Below are 22,260 nucleotides of genomic sequence, written 5' to 3' on the forward strand. Positions count from 1 at the left end.
CTTTCCTATATAAAAGTACAGCCACTTACTGCTGAATTTGGATCAATGGCCAGCACGAAAATATGTCACCTTTTTGAGAAGCTTGTAGGCTTTGATACCTATTCATCTTTTATATGTACTGTGGTTTGTGACATCTTCACCAGAAACATGGCTGTAAAGTCTTTTGCTGTGATGCTAAAGCAGTCAGTGTGGTTGTTTTTAGGGGGAAATGGCGATAAAAAAATCTCTATTTTTTAAAGATGTAAATCAAACAATTTGTTTTATCAGAAAGGTCACAGAATATGTGGTAAAAAATAAAAAGACCAGCTTCAGGTGCAGTGACCATTGTAGGGAACTGGCTGTGCTTGAAAGGTATGGAGAGTTTGCACATTTTGTTCCTTGGCTGGTTCACCAAGTTGTCTAACAGAAACAATTATTTTACCACAAGCAAGTTATGCAGACAGATTTGATAGCTGAGAGTGAGGTGAACACAATGTAGTCACAATTAATTGCTTACTTGATTTTGACACATGGTTTACAACCAGTGGCTTTCTACTCCAAAACTGATGTACGCAGTTAAAAGTAATGTGGCATCTATTCTGCTAATGTGCAAGAAAGTATATGTACTTTACAGGGAAATAGCAGGATAAAGTATCAGTCATCCTGTCAAAGGGTATTCTTAATTTACTATAATATGGTACAAAGTAATAACTTTAGTCAAAACTAGGGCTGCATAAAATGTGCTAACATACACTTTGGCATACAGTGCTGTGATGTGCTTTGTACAGGACTTAAAATTGATTTCAGACAACAGTTTTTAAAGAAACTTCAATTCATTCTGACAAACGTGATCAAGCGTAACCTATAACATTGATTCATGTTATGGTTTCCGTTAGTCCGAGACTCCTCTGTCAACAGATGATTTCCTCTCTGTGAAGCCCATGATTTGTTTATTCATAAATCCCAGGGTCTGACTTAGATGTAGTCATGGAGGACATAGGCAAATTTATCTTCAAAGAGGGAATTGGCATATTGCTCTACCATGGTATTATCACTTTGTCTGGACTTCCTTTACGCATAGGCATTGATCTGTCTGAAGCAGGAACTGACAGTGATTATATTAACAACTGCAGATGTTCGAGGGCAGAATTTGCACTTCATTTGTTACAAGTCCCCGGATAGTCACAATCCAGTCATTAAGGACTGTGTGTCAAAAGCGGAGAAGGAAATCAGGGCAGGTAAGAAGGGCAATCTTTTGTAAAATAGTTGGTTCAACTTCCTGGTTTTGACTGTGTAATAGGAGTGAGCTGTTGTGCCAATAATATTATGCAGGAGCTAGTAAATTTGAGGATATTCAGAGCTGACTGAGACGATCTGACAGCATTTCACTGTTCACTAAAAAAAACCCTAGTGAGGATCGTACCTGGCTTCATACACACACTCACAAAGCATTTCAGTAACCGACACTGAAAACAGGATGATTAGAGTCTCAGGTAAATAGGATATAGCAGATTTTTAAAAATAGAAGTATTCAACTGTAAGTAGGAGAAGGCTGCTGCTGTGAGATGTCTATTTGATATCCACATGGTTGTCTCATCAGAGTGCAGTGAGCTTTACCATGTAGCGAAAGAGAACCGTTGACTCTGGATCTGTTTATATTGCCCAGTGCCTGTGCTGTTATTTCTAGTGTATTAGTTCATTTAGCTCAGTCTGAGGCTAGATGGGAACGTAGCTGGTCAGAAAATTTCCATCCAAACAAAATTTTGAAAAGAAGCAGAAAAATGTTATTTGCACAGTTTTGCCATTTCCCCCCCAGCTCAAAGTAGAGAACTCGCTCTGAGGACCATCGGCCATTCTGCTCTTGATGACAGCAGTGTAACGTAAGGAAACTCTGTTGACGCTAATAGGGTACTTGGTTCAGCTGTTCTGTTTAGGCTCATCTCTAGTAAAACATGTACCATGTGTATGATGATGGATATGGTAACAAAACCTTACTTATCACTGTGTTAACGATATAGTATCATAGTCACTGGAAATACGCATCTTCAAAGGAGAATGTTAGGAATACATGAACTCTCTGAAGAGGTGTGAATCTAGATTATTGCCAGAAATCACAGTCATAATTTTGGGTCTTAGAAAACATTCTAGCAATTAGAAAATCTAATTAAATCATAATTAAATCACTGTCCTCATTCTGAGGAAATGTCACATTAACATTTCATTGACACTCATATTCATCTATAAAATAACAATTATTAATCAGCATTACAATACTTTTAGAGCACATAATACATTGGAAAGCAATGTGCTTTTTGATCGTTTCCCCCCACCGGTGGTTAGAGCACAAGATCAAGAGCTAGGACATCTGAGTCCTATTCCCAGTACTACCACTGACTCACCATATGATGCTGGATAAATAATTTAACTTCTCTGTACCAAAGTTTAGGCATCTAAAAATTATTACAATATTACTCACCTCTCAGAGTGTTGATAGATTTAGCTTTTGCAAAGCCCTTTGAAATGCTTGGATGAAAGAGACTATGTAGGTGCAGAGTATTATTATGTTCTTGCAAAGTTATTTAAACACCATATTCTTTCTCTGCATTGTTTCATGTCAAAAAGGAGAGTATATAATTCTAAAAAGAAAAATTGCTAGCAGTGGCAAAGATCTCATAGTTGTTTTACACTTATTATCTCAGCAAGGCTGTGCACTTCTGTCAATTGCACTGGGGGAAAGGAAGCCTGGCAATATTTTTCCTGGCATAGATTACTTCCCTTTTTGAGTTTGCTCACATGCTCTGGCCAGGACAACTGGTGGCCTGAGTTAAAACTCCACCTACTCATAGGGTGACCAGATGTTCCAATTTTATAGGGACAGTCCCGATATTCGGGGCTTTGTCTTATACAGGCGCCTGTTACCCTCCACCCCCTGTCTCGATTTTTACACCTGCTATCTGGTCACCCCATCCAACTCATCACCTCTGTCCAGCAATGGCTGCTTTCTCCACTCACAGGGTCTGGGTTCCTTATGCTTCCTTAGTCCCTGGTGCAGCCATGCAGCTCATAACAGAGGCTAATATGATTGTTTTTCCATTATTTAATGTACACTACACACTAATACAACAGAGCTCAGAAAAATGAACGACAATTTGTTATTTTTCCCATTTTACATAGGAAAATTTTACAGATGGTCAGCGCAGAAATGGAAACATTTGCATTTCTGTCACAAATTTAGTTTACAGATAGCATTGACCTATTGTGCAGGTGAGATTAACCTCTACAATGAATGAGAAAGAAATCAGCGTTTCTAAATTGAGCTAGAATATATTTTAAAGTCAGAACTACACTTTATTATTAAAACAAATGTAATCCATTCCTTAGCATACAACATGTTCCATCGGGGGAACTTTTAGGGGTAGAGCCAATTCCTGTCAAAGTCAATAGACACCTTTCCATATCTATTGAAGTTGGATCGGGTAGATAGAGCCCATGTGACACATTTCTCTATTGTGTACATCTATCTCAATATCCACTTCCACTCTGAATGCTGACATTATCCATTTGGAGACTAATAAATATTTTCTGTGCCTTAATCTTTTAGCATATATAATGGTCTAACAAACATCACTGAAGCTTGTAGGCTTTTCTTTTATTTTTTTTTAACTGTACGTCTCTCACTTCTTTGGGGGTAGGGGGAGGAGGGAGAAATGGTAAAACTACCTTTCCACCTACCAAATCCTATAACACAGTCTGCCAAATTCTGGATACTTGTTATGGTTGAGATTGTGACCCCTTCCTCCTATTGGTCAGCTGAGAAGGCCCATGGAAGTCCAAAAAGGTCACACTCTGGTTTTACGTTACTAGGAATAAGGTGTTAATTATGAACAGTAGATATAGGCCTGAACCAAAACCTCTAACTCTGACTATTTAAGAATATAAGATTGCATCTAGATTAAAACTGCACTCTTTTTTTCTACTGGATCAGCCCCTTCACTCATCAGATTATACATTATTTGATTGCTGAATGTTAAATGCATACTACTATTACTCATACCTTGCTCTTATATGCTGCATTTCATCTGTAGATCTCAAAGTGCTTTACAAAGAAGGGCAGTATCATTATCCCCATTTTACAGATGGGGAAACTGAGGCACACAGCAATTAAAGTGAGTTGCCCAAGGTCACCCAGTAGGCCAGTGGAATAGAATACAGCTCCCAGTCCCATGCTCTGTCCACTATGACACATTGCTCTACATATTAATCTTTAAAATTTTATTTGTTAAGTATATTAGTAATGTGAAAGGCCTTAATGCTTTGGCTTTTCTCTTATATTCTTCTTATCTGATGCTGCAATGCATCAATTCGTTCTGAGTTTAAAAAAATCACCTATAGTTAAAATAGTTCACCTCTCCTTTTGATGCTAAACCATTATGAAAGCAGGATGCAAGCTGGCTTATGACTTTAACACTGGGCCTGCATAGTGCAGGTATGAAAATGATGTCACTTCTCAGCAATGTGGGAGCCGCAAGCAGGAGGCTAACAAGTTCTGATTTCAAGCAGGAATGGTCATTTCAAAATCAGTTTACATATAGGAAGTACTATGCTCCAGGAAACTGCACTGAGTCAAAACTGACTCATATAATGCAGTTATATCTAGGTAACATGCTTTGCTGAGACTCCTGAAAGACTTCATCAATAAGGAGCAATGTACAGACAAAGAGGCAGACTTCATGTTGCACGTCAGATGGAGATATAGGCACTACTGTAATACTACTACTTCTGAACAATGGAAGTAAGAGATGGCAGAGACCAAGGTGGACCCTGTCTGTCTTTGCCCAGTGTAGGAATGTACTCTGATTTACCTTTTCCCAGTGCTTTGTCCTGGCTACTTTTAAATATCATTTCTCTTGAGAAACTATTCTAAAATCTAAAAGATTTCACTGTCAGGAAGTGTATGGAGCCTAATTCATCCCATTATTTCCACTTAACTTTTTCCGCCACCCTAAATAATTCCTCTCTGTCCTTGGCATTGCCACCCTCAGACAATGGCAGACAGTTACCCTGTCCCCTCTTGTCATCACTTAGCCAAGCTAAACATATGTATCTTGTAATCTTTCCTTATAAGTCAGTTCCTCTGTATGTACCGTTTCGATCTTCAACAGGAAGTGAGGCAGGGACTGAGGAAGGGGAACATTTTACAGGGAAAGAGACAGCGAGCAGGAATATCGTTTTGACCAGTAGACATTTTACAGGGAAACAGACAGGGAGCGGGAATATAGTTTTGCACAGGTTTTCTTGTTCAAATAAAGCTTCTGTTCAGTATTAGAAGAAAGTGAGATTATGTTTCTTACTGTTGTCACATGATAGCTTTAGCTCTCTAATATCTTTTGCTGCTGTGACATCTGTAGCTCTTCCATGTGAGGTGTGCTCTCTCTCTCATTCTCTCTCTCTCACACACACACCACAACAGCAAAAACATGAGAACATCCTGTACCTTGTTGTAGGTATAGAACCACCATTAGGGTTATTATTACTATTACTTATTTCAGTTCAGTTTCTTCCACCAAAAATCTCAGCTTCCCGTAACACAAACAAACACTCAACACTAATGCCGTATAATACTTAATATTATATGTTTATATTTAATGCTGTATGGAATGTAAACAAGCACTGTAGTAAAATCTACATTTCTGTTAACTGTAAGACGGGTAGGCAGCTGTCTCTCTCTGGGTAATATTGACTTCAAAGAGATCCTGGAAATCTTGTTCCTAATTTGTGGGGTGCAATTTTGTGGTGGTGCTGAGTTGTGGAATCTATAGTCAGCTCAGGTCACATACTATGTCCCATCTACAATTTATATTGTCTACGGACAGCTACTCTTATTTGCTTCTTAAAAATTGATCTTCAAAGGTCTGGTTTAAGGAGACCCAGTGGAAAATGAAGCTTTCAGCCAAAAAGTAAAGCAGATGGTGACTGGTCTGTGTTGCTGTGTGGGGCATTTCTGCCAGCAAAGGAGAAGCTAGTCAGTTTTTTTAAAATAACGTTCTTTTCTCAATTCATAGACTGTATTCCTCTTTTTTAACATTTGTGTAAACCGTTATGCCTAACCCCTGGAGAATAGATAATATGGGACTGCAAGTAGATGTTTGATTCCATTAAACTTCATTAATTCCTGGAAATTTGATTATGTAGGTGATGAGATCACTATTATTAGCAACCTACTCTTGGGTGCTGGTTTTTGCAAACAAAACGAGTAGTATGTTACAGGTATATGCTGATGTTGTAGATAACAAACAAAATACCTCAAGCCATTTTGAACAGACATGGATCATAACAAAGGCCCCGAGGCTCCAGATAAGTCCCATGCAGTCCATAAGTATGTGCTCCCATGGTTGTCTCAGCTACTCACAAGGGTGGTCTAGTGCCTCTTGTGGTGCATTCTATATTGGCAGAAATACTATAAATCCTTTGGCCCCTGTTCAATTGTCTATCTGTATTTGACCACCAAACGCAGCTTCTTGCCAAACCTTTCATTTTAATCACCCCCAAAAGGCCTAAATGCCGCTCTTCCAGCACATGTTGTTACAGCTTCCTATGTCTGTACTACCAGCTAGGGGTGTGATTCCCCTGCTCATGTAAACAGATTGGCCTTAGCTCTCATCTAGCTAGAGTAAGTATAAATAGCAGCGTAGCCGTGGTAGCACGGGCATTGGAGGTATAGCTGAGCCATGCTGGATACATACCCACCAGTTTCAGGTGGATTTGTACTCGGCCTGGCTTAGCCACTACTCATGCTACTACACCAGCTACTGCAGTATGTGGACGCAAGCCCGGGAATCACACCCAGAGCTCGTAGTGTAGACATAGGGTAGGATGACTGTTCAAATGGTTTGCATTAGGCACTCATCATGAATGGCTTGTGATGGGATTGGCTTGTGATGGGATTGGCTTAAACTCTCACTTTAAGGAGAGAATATATTGGCTTTCTTTCAGAGTAGCCTCATATATCTTTACTAAAACAGGATAATTCCTAGCTGCTTTCTTCAGCATTGCACAGGTAACTGGCAAAGTTCCTATCTGAGATATATTGAATACATCTGATGTGTCTGTTCTAGACGTTAATTCAACGCTCACGGGGGATAGTTGACCACATCAGCATTTGAATGCTCTGCTGTGTTCATGTTCCATTTTGTATTGGTATTCACTCAAGAACAATGCATAGTGTTGCAAACACAGAGCAGCTGTAACTGGGATCCTATTTCTGGGCTGAATACATATGACAGAGGCTGATGGTCTGTTAATAGGGTTAGAAGTATTAGTGAAACTTCTGAGTTTCCTCCATCAAATTGCTCGTCCCTTTTATTTATTTGCACAAATCCTTTCGGTTGGTGTTAATGAAAGAGATGTAAATACAACTCACAGCTGTCAAGGCAGAACATATGACAGCACTGCTCCCATGCCATGGCATGAGGCATCACAAGCCAATCCCAGGGCAAGTCCTGCATCAGAATGCATGAGCACAGTGGGTAAAATTTTCAAAAGCGCCTAATGGTTTTAGGAGCGTAAGTCTCATTTTCAAAAGAATCTTAAGCATTTGGGAGTGAAAGTCAATGGGACTTAAGTCACTTAGACACTTTTGAAAGTTTTATCCTTTATCTGAAGTTATAACTCTCTTGGCTTCCCTCAGTGCTTCTGCAAAGGCTATAAATCCTGTCATTTTCTACACTTCTTGAGCAGCTAAAGCACAGAGTGGGTGACTATTGCAAGGTTGGCAAAAGAAGATTATAATAATTTATAAATCCTAAAAAGGAGATATCTGTGGAATGTTAGGGCAAGGGGCATTCTCTACAACAGTTACGTTATTCACTAGTTTAGGCAGGCCCTTAGCATCTAGCACATGCACACAGTATTCAGTTTCCTCTTGAAAGAATTCACGTGGCCTTGTTTGCTCTCAGCCCATATCTTTCCAGCCTTAGTAACACGCTGCTTAGGTTTCTGAAAAGTCCTGCATCGGTTTATCCTGTGAAGATATTATTTACATAACACTGAATTCCAGAGTTTTCTTGCAAAACTTACCACAAGCACCACTATTTCATTTCTGGTAATATCCACAGTGTGCTAGGTACTTTCCAGACATATGAGTTATAATCACTGCCCTGAGGGGATCACAAAGTCTGACTTGCATAAGTAAAACAAACTGACAGTGGGAAGAAGGTATTTGAGAAACAAATATACTGTTGTGTTAACAAATATATAAAATAAGACACATAAACAATTACCAAACTACTCAAGTATTGGGATGTTTCTTATAGGCACCTTAACAGAATCACTTATGCTATGACTCTTTCACAATGCTGGGGGCAGATGTTCCTGGAAAGGGCAGTTTATTAAACTGAAAACAGTCCCTTATGGGTTATTATCTATGAAGAGTGCATACCATTCAGGGCTCAATTCCATCTGTAAATAACCATGAGCTAAACTGACCTTCTGCCCACCCGGTAATGGAGCAAAGATATCTAACATGATAAGGAGTATGTTTTCTTTTAAAACAGGATTGCTAATTAGAAATAACCACAGAGGTCAACTGGTGTTGCTTGTTTACTTTGCTCTACCTAGCTCACAACTCCTTCATGTGCTAATCTCTCCATTATAGTCAAAACAGTTTTTGGCCTGGAAGCATATGGCATTTGCTAGGCCTTTTAAAAACTTGGCCGGCATCCTTCTTCCAGTGTTAAAGTGACCTGAATATCCTTTCGTTTATCCATATCACTGACGAAAACTTCAGCATGCTTTTCCAGAAGTTTTGTTAAATCACTTCCAGGGCTTAGAACTACAGTATATGCTGTGACACTGCCCTAGTGTCCTGCCAGTCTAGCTTTATATGATGGAGCCATTTCCTTCTCAAATTCCAGCTGTGCATTCCCAAAGATTGGCCATAGTAAGTAGAAGTGGGATAGCTCTAAGAAACCACGCATAATCCTTCCAGTAGAAAATGGAAACTGCAAACCCTGTGTCCAGTCATTTTAAATGATTCCCATCCACTTGTAGTTCTAGCCAAATAAGAGGTGAGTTTCTTCAGCGTTTGTATATATTCATACTAGCTACCTTATAGTTACTGTCACTAGCTCGAGCAGGTGATCTCTCACACATAACCCAATCTGTTGTATTTGTCACCTGAATTTTACACAATTGCATTTACTTTTACACAGGCTGAACATGCCTTATTTTCAGGCCTTTCTGACAACTCCACTTTGAACCAACCATCTGTTTTACAGTCTGTTAGGCCTCTGAAAAGCCATTTAAAATTCACTAGCCTGATCTGACCTTTGGCTAAAGTGGCATTAATTTGGTGTACTGTACATCACTTTTACCTTAGGCTATTTCTTCTGACTCATGTGTTGCAATCTCACAGCAATTTCTACAGCTCAAGTATACGCACGTTAGCAAATGTTTCTGTACAGCTTCCTGTCTCACAGACCCCACACCAACTGAGCCCTCAAAGGATTATACAAATCTGCTCCAAATTCACATTTCTGTCTGAACATCTTAAATTCTGCCACATGTGCACTTCCCAGCTCCAAAGATGTCTGGTTCTGCTTATGGAACCAGCTGGGGACCCTGTTTGGATGGGACACTGTTCTGAGCATGCTCAGTTCTTCACTCCACATACTAGGAGTAAGCTGCTGGGCATTGTGTAAGAGCTGAAGCATTCTAGGCCTCACCAAGTGGCAGATCCTCAGCAGAGCTGTCAGAGTTGTGAATGCACCCATCCCCTGGGAGGGGAATCAGATTTACAGAGGGATGACAGTGACCCTACCGGTGCATGGGTGGGTTCCTAGGTGCCTTGCCCTCTCTTCCTATGACTGATAACGGACTGTCCCATCCCTCCCGGGAGTGATGCGAGTGCCTGCTGTAGGTCCTCTGCCCCACATATAATAGGCCTGGTGGGCAGGTTTTCTCTGATCTTACACTTGAATGGATCTGCAAGGGGAGCAGATGTGCTTGAACTCACCCTGCCCTGCAACTTGATGCCTTTGGATATTTTAATATGGTTTCCCCTGTAATACAAACCCTAAACTCTGAAGCCAAAAATAAGGTCTCATAACACAGAGCCATTTATTGGTCTGGTTGTATCCATTCCATCCCATCAATACCTGGCACTTTTCACCCTAATCTCCTTCTGGAGGTGGATGTGGCAGGCACGCAGATACTGGTGTAACCCTTCTGCCAGGCCGAGTTGATAGGTTCAGTACACAGGGGTTCCCTCTCATCAAAGCAAATGCAAAACTGGCTCGAGCCCACACCCAGTGACCTAGGAAAATCTTACACACACCCCCGGGCGCCTCAAAGAGGCAATACTTCCCCTCTCACAAGCACAGAGTCTCGGTGTAGCAGAGAATCTTTAATAACATGAGGTAAATGACATCAGCATTAAATTGGGAAAACACCACAACTAGGGTTCCTCAACCAAACCATGAGCAAAGACCCACCCCAGCAAATTAGGCCACGTCCTTTCCCTCGGGTTCTTGAGTCCCACAACCCAAACGCCTCGAGTCCAGCAATCCAAAAATCACCCAAAGTCCAAAAAGTCCAACAACCCCAAAAGTCCAGCCCCAGAGTTCAAAAGTTCATCTGCAGAGTTTTACTCCCCAGTCTGGGTAAAATGTGTGTGTGGGGGGAGAAGAGGTAAGGGGCACCTTACGTGACCTGAAGCTGACTGCCCCACAGGACTTCACTCTGATCCGCTCCGCTCCGCCAGCCGTCTCACGAACAGCCCCGCTCCGCCAGCCATCCCACAAACAGCTCTGCTCCACACAAGTGACTCCCACAGTCCCATGAACTGCTCCACCAGCCCATCCATGAATGGCTCCGCTGCGCTCTAGATCTTCAGGCTCCCCACTACTTGACACAGTGCTCATTGATTTCAGCTCTTAATAATTTTAGCTTGTAGTAGTGGGATCCTTAGTGCTGGTGCACAGTACCTGTAGCTAGACTCTTAATAGACCCAAAATTAGCTCTGACATTCCACAGTGGAGAGAGACAGAGGTGCAATTGATGTTTCAGGCCCTCACAAAGGGGCCCACACCACCAGGTACTAATACCTATCTCAAGCCTCTCTCAATTCACAGAGTTTTGGAACCCATGTCTCTTGCCTAGCGAGTGCTACTTAGTTGATGGCGAGTCCCTCCATCATAACAAAAGGCCAAGTACAGTTCCACTGTCCTTGATTCCCATAATCAGGGTAATAACAATTTATTCTTCCTGCCCCAATAACAGAGACACTGGGGATCCCACAGCAGCCAAAGTGACCATTTGGGCAGCTATGGCCTCATTCTAGGCGGGGTGGGTGTGCCTATGCAAATGAGATCAGCCCCTGAAGTTCTTTTCCACAATTTGTTACACCTCACCACCAGATGTCAGGGTGGAGCTCATCCTGACTCTGCTTACACTGGGAAGGCAGGGAGAGGCTGAAAGGCAGCAGAAGCGAGAATCCAGTCTTTGCAGTCCCTTGTTTCCATGTGATCACACATAACTTTCAGTGATCAATACTCATGTGATTTGTTGTTTCAGTTTGCTCTTGCAATATTGTCAGTACATATTTTCTTGCCAAATGTCTGAATGATGCTGGATCCTGTAGGCAGGAAGAGAGCTACATCTTTTATTGGCATTGCCTGAGCTGTACATTATTTGCCTTTCAATATAATTCATATGTGCTAGACCAATACATAACAAGTAGCAGCTTTTGGTTTCTGGGTTCCTGATCCTACATGTTTTGAAGTCAATGGCAAAAGTCCCACTGGTTTCACTGGGAGCAGGATAGTCCCCGACTGTGTGATAGTACAAATTTCTTGGATGGCTAACTAAAACAGAATGAAGACAGGAGGAGCCTTATTTGGGACAAACATGGCCAGGAAATTGGCTGACAAGCAAAGAGGTCAAACAGCTGCTTTCTTATCTTGTACTTGTTCACTAATTATGTGCAATTGTATTGATCCATCAGTCAGGTAAGCTTGGAAGGACCAGTTTCTCAAATAAATATGCCCAGCTTTCTCACCACAGCGCAGAAAAATCTATTGAACCTGGATGTATTTATTTGTTTGCTGAACAAGGCTGGCAGCATTAAAGTTACAAATTTCTGATGAAGGTGTTGCTTTGTAAATTATTTTGCTATTGGAGCTCAGTCAGGTTTCTTCTGAATTGATGAATGAGTTAAAGAAAAACCAGACTTTACAAGTTGCTTCTAATAAGGCTTGTTGGAAAAAATTGTGGAAAGCGTCAACATTTTGAACTTTTTTGAATTTACAACCAACTCTAGCTCTTAACCTGTTTTTTAGTCATTTCTGGAATAAAGAGTTCAACATTATTTCATATATATATAGATAGATAGATAGATAGATAGATAGATAGATAGATAGATATAGATATATATCCAAGGAATTAACTTCTCTCTTCAACATCCACTTACTTTCATTTGACTCTGTTGTCACATCAACAGTCTTGGAGCCGTTAGGCACTTTTAAGGCAAATAGAAAGATAAATGGGGACCAGATTCTGTTCTGTTACATTAGTGTAGATCCAGAGTAATTCTCATGCCTGCCATGAAGATACTTTGTCATTTGGTGTGACTGAGATCAGAATCTGGTACAGGATTTCTTGCCTGGAAGATAGCTGCCTTAATGACCAAATTCTAGTAACTCTGAAGTCAGTAGTATTTTTGCCATTGCCTTCAGTGGAACTAAGATTTGGCTCTGTATTATTTATGGAAGGCTGTATTAGGACGACCTTTTTTTTAATGATCAGTTTCTCACATAAGTAATCACATTGGGACTACTTGTGTTAATAATGGTGTGATGCTGGCAGACCAAGTACCAGCTCATGCCAAAGCCCTAGGCCTCACTGATTGCTTACAAATGCATAGCCAGGCCAATTCACTTGTGTATTATAGAGCAAAGTGTCTGTTAAATGTATAAGAGCATATGTGGTGTTTAAACTTCATGAAAGCGAATGGGATGTTATATGCACTGTTTTCACTTATCTGTACCCCATTATAATGTAGTAGCAAACATTTACACTGTATATACCCCTATAACCCATCAAATGAGAGAGAAGCGTTGTGGAATGCAAATGAAGAACTGTAACAGAAATATTCTAATTTCAAAGCAAGTGGTCATTGTGTGTGATGACCGGATATCAAAGCATCTAAATGCATTCCTCACTCTTTGTCATCAAAGGAAGAGCCTATGTGGGTAGAGTCCCTGGTAGCTTGTTCTCTGTGAGAAGAAGCTATAAGTATGGATTCAGGGAAAGATCCTTCTTCTCTGGACTGTCTGGATTCTAACAGGATGAAATAACTGAACGAGAAGACAGAGATCCCCAGAGATATTCTGGGTAGCCCTGAGAGATTTTTGGGGAAATTGGCAGATTACTACATATCAGCTACCCTTTGGAATTATAGACTGTGACTCCCCTGCACATATAATTTACCTGCTTTAACCTCTCAAGAACTCTCATTCCTTTCTCTTAGCTAATAAACCTTTAGTTAGTTTACTATAAACTTGGCTACCAGAGTTGTCTTTGGTGTAAGGTCTAGGGTACCATTTGATCTGGGATAAGTGACCGGTCTCTTGTACTGGAAGCAACCTAAACATGGTGTGATTTTTGGACCTTTTAGTCCAGTTTGTCTGGGTGGCAAGATAGGCTGGAGTGTCTAAGGGAAGTCTGTGACTCCACTGTAAGACCGGTATAGCGATCCAGGCATTCACATTTGTTATTGGCTTGGTGAAATTTATTTACAGAATACACCACCAATTAGGGGTGTCTGCCCTATTTTCTGACAGTCTGTCCTGAGGTAGGCACTCACGGTCATTAGCCAATCCTGAGAGTGAGACAAACGGATCTCCAAGATGAGTAAGGAAGGTATCATAGTTTAACTCTAAGTAAGATGAAATAGAAATCTACAAAGAGAAAGGGAGTACTTGTGGCACCTTAGAGACTAACAAATTTATCTGAGCATACGCTTTCATGAGCTACAGCTCACTTCATTGGATGCATGCAGTGGAAAATACAGTGGGGAGATTTATATTCACAGAGGGTATGTCTACACTACGAAATTAGGTCGAATTTATAGAAGTCAGTTTTTTAGAAATCGGTTTTATATATTCGAGTGTGTGTGTCCCCACAGAAAATGCTCTAAGTGCATTAAGTGCATTAACTCAGTGGAGTGCTTCCACAGTAGCGAGGCTAGAGCCGACTTCCGGAGTGTTGCACTGTGGGTAGCTATCCCACAGTTCCCGCAGTCTCCGCTGCCCATTGGAATTCTGGCTTGAGATCCCAATGCCTGATGGGGCTAAAACATTGTCGCGGGTGGTTCTGGGTACATATCGTCAGGCCCCCGTTCCCTCCCTCCCTCCGTGAAGGCAAGGGCAGACAATCGTTTCGTGCCTTTTTTCCTGAGTTACCTGTGCAGACGCCATACCACCGCAAGCATGGAGCCCGCTCAGGTAACCGTCACCGTATGTCTCCTTGGTGCTGGCAGACGTGGTACTGCATTGCTACACAGCAACATCAACCCATTGCCTTGTGGCAGCAGACGGTACAGTACGACTAGTAGCCGTCATCGTCATGTCCGAGGTGCTCCTGGCCACGTTGGCCAGGAGCGCCTGGGCAGACATGGGCGCAGGGTCTAAATTTGGAGTGACTTGACCAGGTCATTCTCTTTAGTCCTGCAGTCAGTCCTATTGAACCATCTTATGGTGAGCAGGCAGGCGATACGGATTGCTAGCAGTCCTACTGTACCATCTTCTGCCAGGCAGGCAAGAGATGAGGATGGCTAGCAGTCCTACTGCACTGTCTTCTGCTGAGCAGCCATGAGATGTGGGATGGCTTGCAGTCCTTCTGCACCGTCTGCTGCCAGCCAAAGATGTAAAAGATAGATGGAGTGGATCAAAACAAGAAATAGACCAGATTTGTTTTGTACTCATTTGCTTCCCCTCCTCCCCCGTCTAGGGGACTCATTCCTCTAGGTCACACTGCAGTCACTCACAGAGAAGGTGCAGCGAGGTAAATCTAGCCATGTATCAATCAGAGGCCAGACCAACCTGCTTGTTCCAATAAGAACAATTACTTAAGTGCACCATTTCTTATTGGAACCCTCCGTGAAGTCCTGCCTGAAATACTCATTGATGTAAAGCCACCCCCTTTGTTGATTTTAATTCCCTGTAAGCCAACCTTGTAAGCCATGTCGTCAGTCGCCCCTCCCTCCATCAGAGCAATGGCAGACAATCGTTCCGCGCCTTTTTTCTGTGCGGACGCCATACCAAGGCAAGCATGGAGGCCGCTCAGCTCACTTTGGCAATTAGGAGCACATTAAACACCACACGCATTATCCAGCAGTATATGCAGCACCAGAACCTGGCAGAGCGATACCGGGTGAGGAGGCGACGTCAGCGTGGTCACGTGAGTGATCAGGACATGGACACACATTTCTCTGAAAGCATGGGCCCTGCCAATGCATGCATCATGGTGCTAATGGGGCAGGTTCATGCTGTGGAACGCTGATTCTGGGCTCGGGAAACAAGCACAGACTGGTGGGACCGCATAGTGTTGCAGGTCTGGGACGATTCCCAGTGGCTGCAAAACTTTCGCATGCATAAGGGCACTTTCATGGAACTTTGTGACTTGCTTTCCCCTGCCCTGAAGCGCATGAATACCAAGATGAGAGCAGCCCTCACAGTTGAGAAGCGAGTGGCGATAGCCCTGTGGAAGCTTGCAATGCCAGACAGCTACCGGTCAGTTGGGAATCAATTTGGAGTGGGCAAATCTACTGTGGGGGCTGCTGTGATGCAAGTAGCCCACGCAATCAAAGATCTGCTGATATCAAGGGTAGTGACCCTGGGAAATGTACAGGTCATAGTGGATGGCTTTGCTGCAATGGGATTCCCTAACTGTGGTGGGGCCATAGACGCAACCCATATCCCTATCTTGGCACCGGAGCACGAAGCCGGTGAGTACATAAACCGCAAGGGGTATTTTTCAATAGTGCTGCAAGCCCTGGTGGATCACAAGGGACGTTTCACCAACATCAATGTGGGATGACCGGGAAAGGTACATGACGCTCGCATCTTCAGGAACTCTGGTCTGTTTCAAAAGCTGCAGGAAGGGACTTTATTCCCAGACCAGAAAATAACTGTTGGGGACGTTGAAATGCCTATAGTTATCCTTGGGGACCCAGCCTACCCCTTAATGCCATGGCTCATGAAGCCGTACACAGGCAGCCTGGACAGTAGTCAGGAGCTGTTCCACTACAGGCTGAGCAAGTGCAGAATGGTGGTAGAATGTGCATTTGGACGTTTAAAGGCGCGCTGGCGCAGTTTACTGACTCGCTTAGACCTCAGCGAAACCAATATTCCCACTGTTATTACTGCTTGTTGTGCACTCCACAATATCTGTGAGAGTAAGGGGGAGACGTTTATGGCGGGGTGGGAGGTTGAGGCAAATCGCCTGGCTGCTGGTTACGCGGAGCCAGACACCAGGGCAGTTAGAAGAGCACAGGAGGGCGTGGTACGTATCAGAGAAGCTTTGAAAACCAGTTTCATGACTGGCCAGGCTACAGTGTGAAAGTTTGTGTTTGTTTCTCCTTGATGAAACCCCCCCGCCCCTTGGTTCACTCTACTTCCCTGTAAGCTAACCACCCTCCCCTTCTCCCTTCGATCACCGCTTGCAGAGACAATAAAGTCATTGTTGCTTCACATTCATGCATTCTTTATTCATTCATCACACAAATAGGGGGATGACTACCAAGGTAGCCCAAGAGGGGTGGTGCAGGAGGGAAGGAAAATGCCACGCAGCACTTTAAAAGTTTACAACTTTAAAATTTATTGAATGCCAGCCTTCTGTTTTTTGGGCAATCCTCTGTGGTGGAGTGGCTGGTTGGCCGGAGGCCCCCCCACCGCGTTCTTGGGCGTCTGGGTGTGGAGGCTATGGAACTTGGGGAGAAGGGCGGTTGGTTACACAGGGGCTGTAGTGGCAGTCTGTGCTCCAGCTGCCTTTGCTGCAGCTCAACCATACACTGGAGCATACTGGTTTGATCCTCCAGCAGCCTCAGAATTGAATCCTGCCTCCTCTCATCACGCTGCCGCCACATTTGAGCTTCAGCCCTGTCTTCAGCCCGCCACTTACTCTCTTCAGCCTGCCACTTACTCTCTTCAGCCCGCCACCTCTCCTCCCGGTCATTTTGTGCTTTCCTGCACTCTGACATTATTTGCCTCCACGCATTCGTCTGTGCTCTGTCAGTGTGGGAGGACAGCATGAGCTCAGAGAACATTTCATCACCAGTGCGTTTTTTTTTCTTTCTAATCTTCACTAGCCTCTGGGAAGGAGAAGATCCTGTGATAACTGAAACACATGCAGCTGGATGAGAAAAAAAAGGGACAGCGGTATTTAAAAAGACACATTTTATAAAACAGTGGCTACAGTCTTTCAGGGTAAACCTTGCTGTTAACATTACATACATAGCACATGTCCTTTCGTTACAAGGTCGCATTTTGCCTCCCCCCACCGCGTGGCTACCCCCTCAACCCTCCCCCTCCCCGTGGCTAACAGCGGGGAACATTTCTGTTCAGCCACAGGCAAACAGCTCAGCAGGAATGGGCACCTCTGAGTGTCCCCTGAAGAAAAGCACCCTATTTCAACCAGGTGACCATGAATGATATCTCACTCTCCTGAGGATAACACAGAGAGATAAAGAATGGATGTTTGAACGCCAGCAAACATACACTGCAATGCTTTGTTGTACAATGATTCCCGAGTACGTGTTACTGGCCTGGAGTGGTAAAGTGTCCTACCATGGAGGACGCAATAAGGCTGCCCTCCCCAGAAACCTTTTGCAAAGGCTTTGGGAGTACATCCAGGAGAGCCGCGAATGCCAGGGCAAATTAATCCTTTCACATGCTTGCTTTTAAACCACGTATAGTATTTTAAAAGGTACACTCACCAGAGGTCCCTTCTCCACCGGCCGGGTCCAGGAGGCAGCCTTGGGTGGGTTCGGGGGGTACTGGCTCCAGGTCCAGGGTGAGAAACAGTTCCTGGCTGTCGGGAAAACAGGTTTCTCTGCTTGCTTGCTGTGAGCTATCTACAACCTCATCATCATCATCATCTTCTTCGTCCCCAAAACCTGCTTCCATGTTGCCTCCAGCTCCATTGAAGGAGTCAAACAACATGGCTGGGGTAGTGGTGGCTGAACCCCCTAAAATGGCATGCAGCTCATCATAGATGCGGCATGTTTGGGGCTCTGACCCGGAGAGGCCGTTCGCCTCTCTGGTTTTCTGGTAGGCTTGTCTCAGCTTCTTAAGTTTCACGCAGCACTGCTTCGGGTCCCTGTTATGGCCTCTGTCCTTCATGCCCTGGGAGATTTTGACAAAGTTTTTGGCATTTCGAAAACTGGAACGGAGTTCTGATAGCACGGATTCCTCTCCCCATACAGCGATCAGATCCCATACCTCCCGTTCAGTCCATGCTGGAGCTCTTTTGTGATTCTGGGACTCCATCATGGTCACCTCTGCTGATGAGCTCTGCATGGTCACCTGCAGCTTGCCACGCTGGCCAAACAGGAAATGAGATTCAAAAGTTCGCGGTTCTTTTCCTGTCTACCTGGCCAGTGCATCTGAGTTGAGAGTGCTGTCCAGAGCGGTCACAATGGAGCAATCTGGGATAGCTCCCGGAGGCCAATACCATCGAATTGTGTCCACAGTACCCCAAATTCGACCCGGCAAGGCCAATTTAAGTGCTAATCCACTTGTCAGGGGTGGAGTAAGGAAATCGATTTTAAGAGCCCTTTAAGTCGAAATAAAGGGCTTCATCGTGTGGACGGGTGCAGGTTTACATCGATTTAACGCTGCTAAATTCGATCTAAAGTCCTAGTGTAGACCAGGGCAGAGAACATGAAACAATGGGTGTTATCATACACATTGTAACAAGAGTGATCAGGTAAGGTGAGCTATTACCAGCAGGAGAGCAGGGGCGGAAAAAACCTTTTGTAATGATAATCAAGGTGGGCCATTTCCAGCAGTTGACAAGAACATGTGAGGAACAGTGGGGGGGAAGGGGGGATAAACATGGGGAAATAGTTTTACTTTGTGTAATTACACATCCACTCCCTGTCTTTATTCAAGCTGAAGTAAATTGTTTCCAGTTTGCAAATTAATTCCAATTCAGCAGTCTCTCATTGGAGTCCTATTTCCCCATGTTTATTCTCTTCCCCCTCCCCCGCCCCCGGCACACTGTTCCTCAGACGTTCTTGACAACTGCTGGAAGTGGCCCACCTTGATTATCACTACAAAAGGTTCCCTCGCCCCCCCCCCCGCTCTCCTGCTGGTAATAGCTCACCTTACCTGATCAGTCTTGTTACAGTGTGTGTGGTAACACCCTTTGTTTCATGTTCTCTGTGTATATAAATCTCCCCACTGTATTTTCCACTGCATGCATCCGATGAAGTGAGCTGTAGCTCACGAAAGCTTATGCTCCAATAAATTTGTTAGTCTCTAAGGGGTCACAAGTACTCCTTTTCTTTTTGCGGATACAGACTAACACGGCTGCTACTCTGAAACCTAGAAATCTACAATTACTGTAGGTAGGAGACAAGGGGAGAAAATAAAACATCTGTGCTTATTTGTAAGAAATGAAAAAAGCACTGGAAAGATATCTAACTTCCAGTTCAGAAAATGAATGATTTTGTTTTATTCTTCATGCTTCAACAGCAATAGAACATGAATGTCTGGCTAGCTAAACAGTCCCTTTCCCCTGAAAATCTTCCTCAAGTTTCCTCTCAGATGGTCTTTACAGATTAGCCAGGTTTCTCTAGGACTGGAAATTCCTGGCAAAGAGAAAGCTCTTTGATTTGTCACTTCTCTGGAAACTTAGCTGACAGTTTTTTTCCACACACCAGTATGTTCCCTCTTTATTGACCTGGATATTTCTTCTTGCTTGGAGAAGCTTTGTCTTATTATGGAGAAATTAAAATACTGACACATTCTCATCTTTCATGCTAAAACTGAAGACAAAAACAACAAGGCCTTTGGGGCTTTAAAAAAATTATAGGCATTTCCGATATGTTAAAATTGCTAAAATTCGGAGTCTGGTAAGAGATGAGGGAGTTCATTCTTCATTAATTTCCTTTGTGCCTTTTAAAAGCTCTCTCTTGTATTTTTTTTTTTATGATGGCAAAAGAGCAATTTAGAAAATTGTAACTGAAAGAGACTTTATACCGGTTATAGTATTATACATTTGACTGAAGCAGTACAGCAGACGACAATACCTAGTGAAAACACCACTTGGCAAATTGCAAACTGTCCAGAACACAAACAGTAACATAGCAGCACATTAATGGGCATATTGATGAGAGATGTGGTCTCATTGTGTAAGCATAAGCTAAGATAGGGAGCTAGGAACAAATTCTAATCTTGCATTTGCTATTAACCTTTTCTGAGACCTTGGGATGTCACATAACCACTTTGTCTTGTAATGCTTACTTTGAAGATGAAATGCTAATTGGTACATCCTGTAGTGGTTGTGTTATAAGAAGTGATGGGAGGTGTGACAAAGCTCTGTCCTTGCCTCCGTGGGTCCCGCGTTTCCTGGCAGATTTCACTAGCCTCAGAGGCTCACTGTGAACCCTCCATGTAACCCTTCTCTCTCTAGAGACAAGGGTCACAGTCTACTGAGCCATTTGCATCATAAGCCAGCGAGGGAGGTGAGGAGAAGCTATCCTTCCTTGCACAGCCTCTGTTGTCTCCCAGTCTCAGTGATTAATCAGGGGGCAAAGGGGTGGGGGGGAGCCTGGACCCACCCTCTACTCCGGGCTCCAGCCCAGGGACCCTAATAGCATCAGCTATGGTAGCTGACCTTTTAGAAACATGACATGTACAATTCCCTGGGCTACTTCCCCCACAACAGCCCTCACTTCCTCAAGCTCCACTTCACCCTTACCTCAGGGCCTCCTTCTTTGTGCCTGATATGGTGTGTACTATTCAGTCTCTCCAACAGCACAACTTCCTCCCACAGCTCCTGACATGCACACCCACCTGACTGGCTGGGAGGCGTTTAACTAGTTTCAGCCAGCCCCTGATTGGCTTCAGGTGTCCCAATCAACCTAGCATTCTCCCTGCCTTCTGGAAAGTTCTTAATTGGCCCAAGGTGTCTTAATTGACCTGGAGCAGCTGCCATTTCACTTATCCTGGTACCAGGGGTTTGTTTAGTCTGGAGCTAATATATCTATCTCCCACTACTTTTCTATAGCCATCTGGCCTTGCCCCATCACAGAGGGTAGCACCAAGACAAAATAAAATACTGCCAAATAGGCCCAAGTATTGTATTTACTTTCTTTCCTTTCCAGTTCATGATTCCAAATCAAGCAGTTTCATATCACCACAGCCAAAACCAAAATCCAGTCCTGCATATTACTCACTGAAGTAGTCCTTAGTTACACAAACGATTCCAATGACTTTTAGGCAGGGCCGGCTCTAGGGTTTTTGCCGCCCAATGCTTAGGTGGGGCTGGGGCTTGCAGGCGGCGCTGGAAGCGGAGGGAGTGATGTCACCTTCTCCCAGCGCCTGCAGGGGCTTTACCCCCTCCCCCGCCCGGCCGCGCAGAGAAGCCCCGATATAAGGCAACGCAGCAGCCAACGTGCAGATGATGCGGCGCAGCCCCAGCAGGACTCGCCCTCTCTTCCCCAGGTGGCGGCTGGGCCCTGGCAGCTCAGCATCCCGGGGCTGGGGCTTCCCCTTCCCGCTGTGGCGGGGGGCGCGGTGCCCTCACCCCGTCTAAGTGGCGCAGCTCTGAGAGCGCAACTGCCCGGGAAAAAAAAAGGATGGCCGGAATGCCGCCCCTGGAAATGTGCTGCCCCATGCACGTGCTTGCTTTGCTGGTGCCTAAAGCCGGTCCTGCTTTTAGGAGACTAATCACATGGGTATGGGCTGCAGGAGTGGGCCCCTCCCTTAATTTAAGTGTCTAAACTTAAAATTCTATGACAACGAGTTCTACTTATTTGTCCTCTTTTACTCCATGAGTGACATGACTGGCTGGATCCTTGCTGACAAGTGTTTGACATTATTGATACCATCATCTCACACCATATTGCAGACTCTCTTGTTGAACTAAAAGTTCACGAAAAACACTGTTATGAACTTTAGATTCACTTTCTGAATGAATAGAGGAATGTAAAAGAAAAAAAAAAGGAGTTCTTAACTACTGGTCAGGAAATGAGTGTTGATGAAGAAAATCCCCCAT

General features: G+C 43.8%; 1 long non-coding RNA gene across 1 annotated transcript in view; it reads left to right on the forward strand.

Annotated features, from left to right (window-relative positions):
• The first annotated feature begins 1,112 nt into the window (after positions 1-1,112).
• The window catches only part of LOC141991692 (uncharacterized), a 55,205-nt gene continuing 34,057 nt past the window's right edge, over positions 1,113-22,260 (forward strand). Inside the window, exon 1 of the long non-coding RNA XR_012640437.1 lies at positions 1,113-1,217. This is a non-coding gene — a long non-coding RNA (uncharacterized LOC141991692). The remainder of the gene's footprint in view (positions 1,218-22,260) is intronic.

The sequence above is a fragment of the Natator depressus genome, chromosome 7 (assembly GCF_965152275.1).
Source record: "Natator depressus isolate rNatDep1 chromosome 7, rNatDep2.hap1, whole genome shotgun sequence".
NCBI classification, from domain to species: Eukaryota; Metazoa; Chordata; order Testudines; family Cheloniidae; genus Natator; species Natator depressus.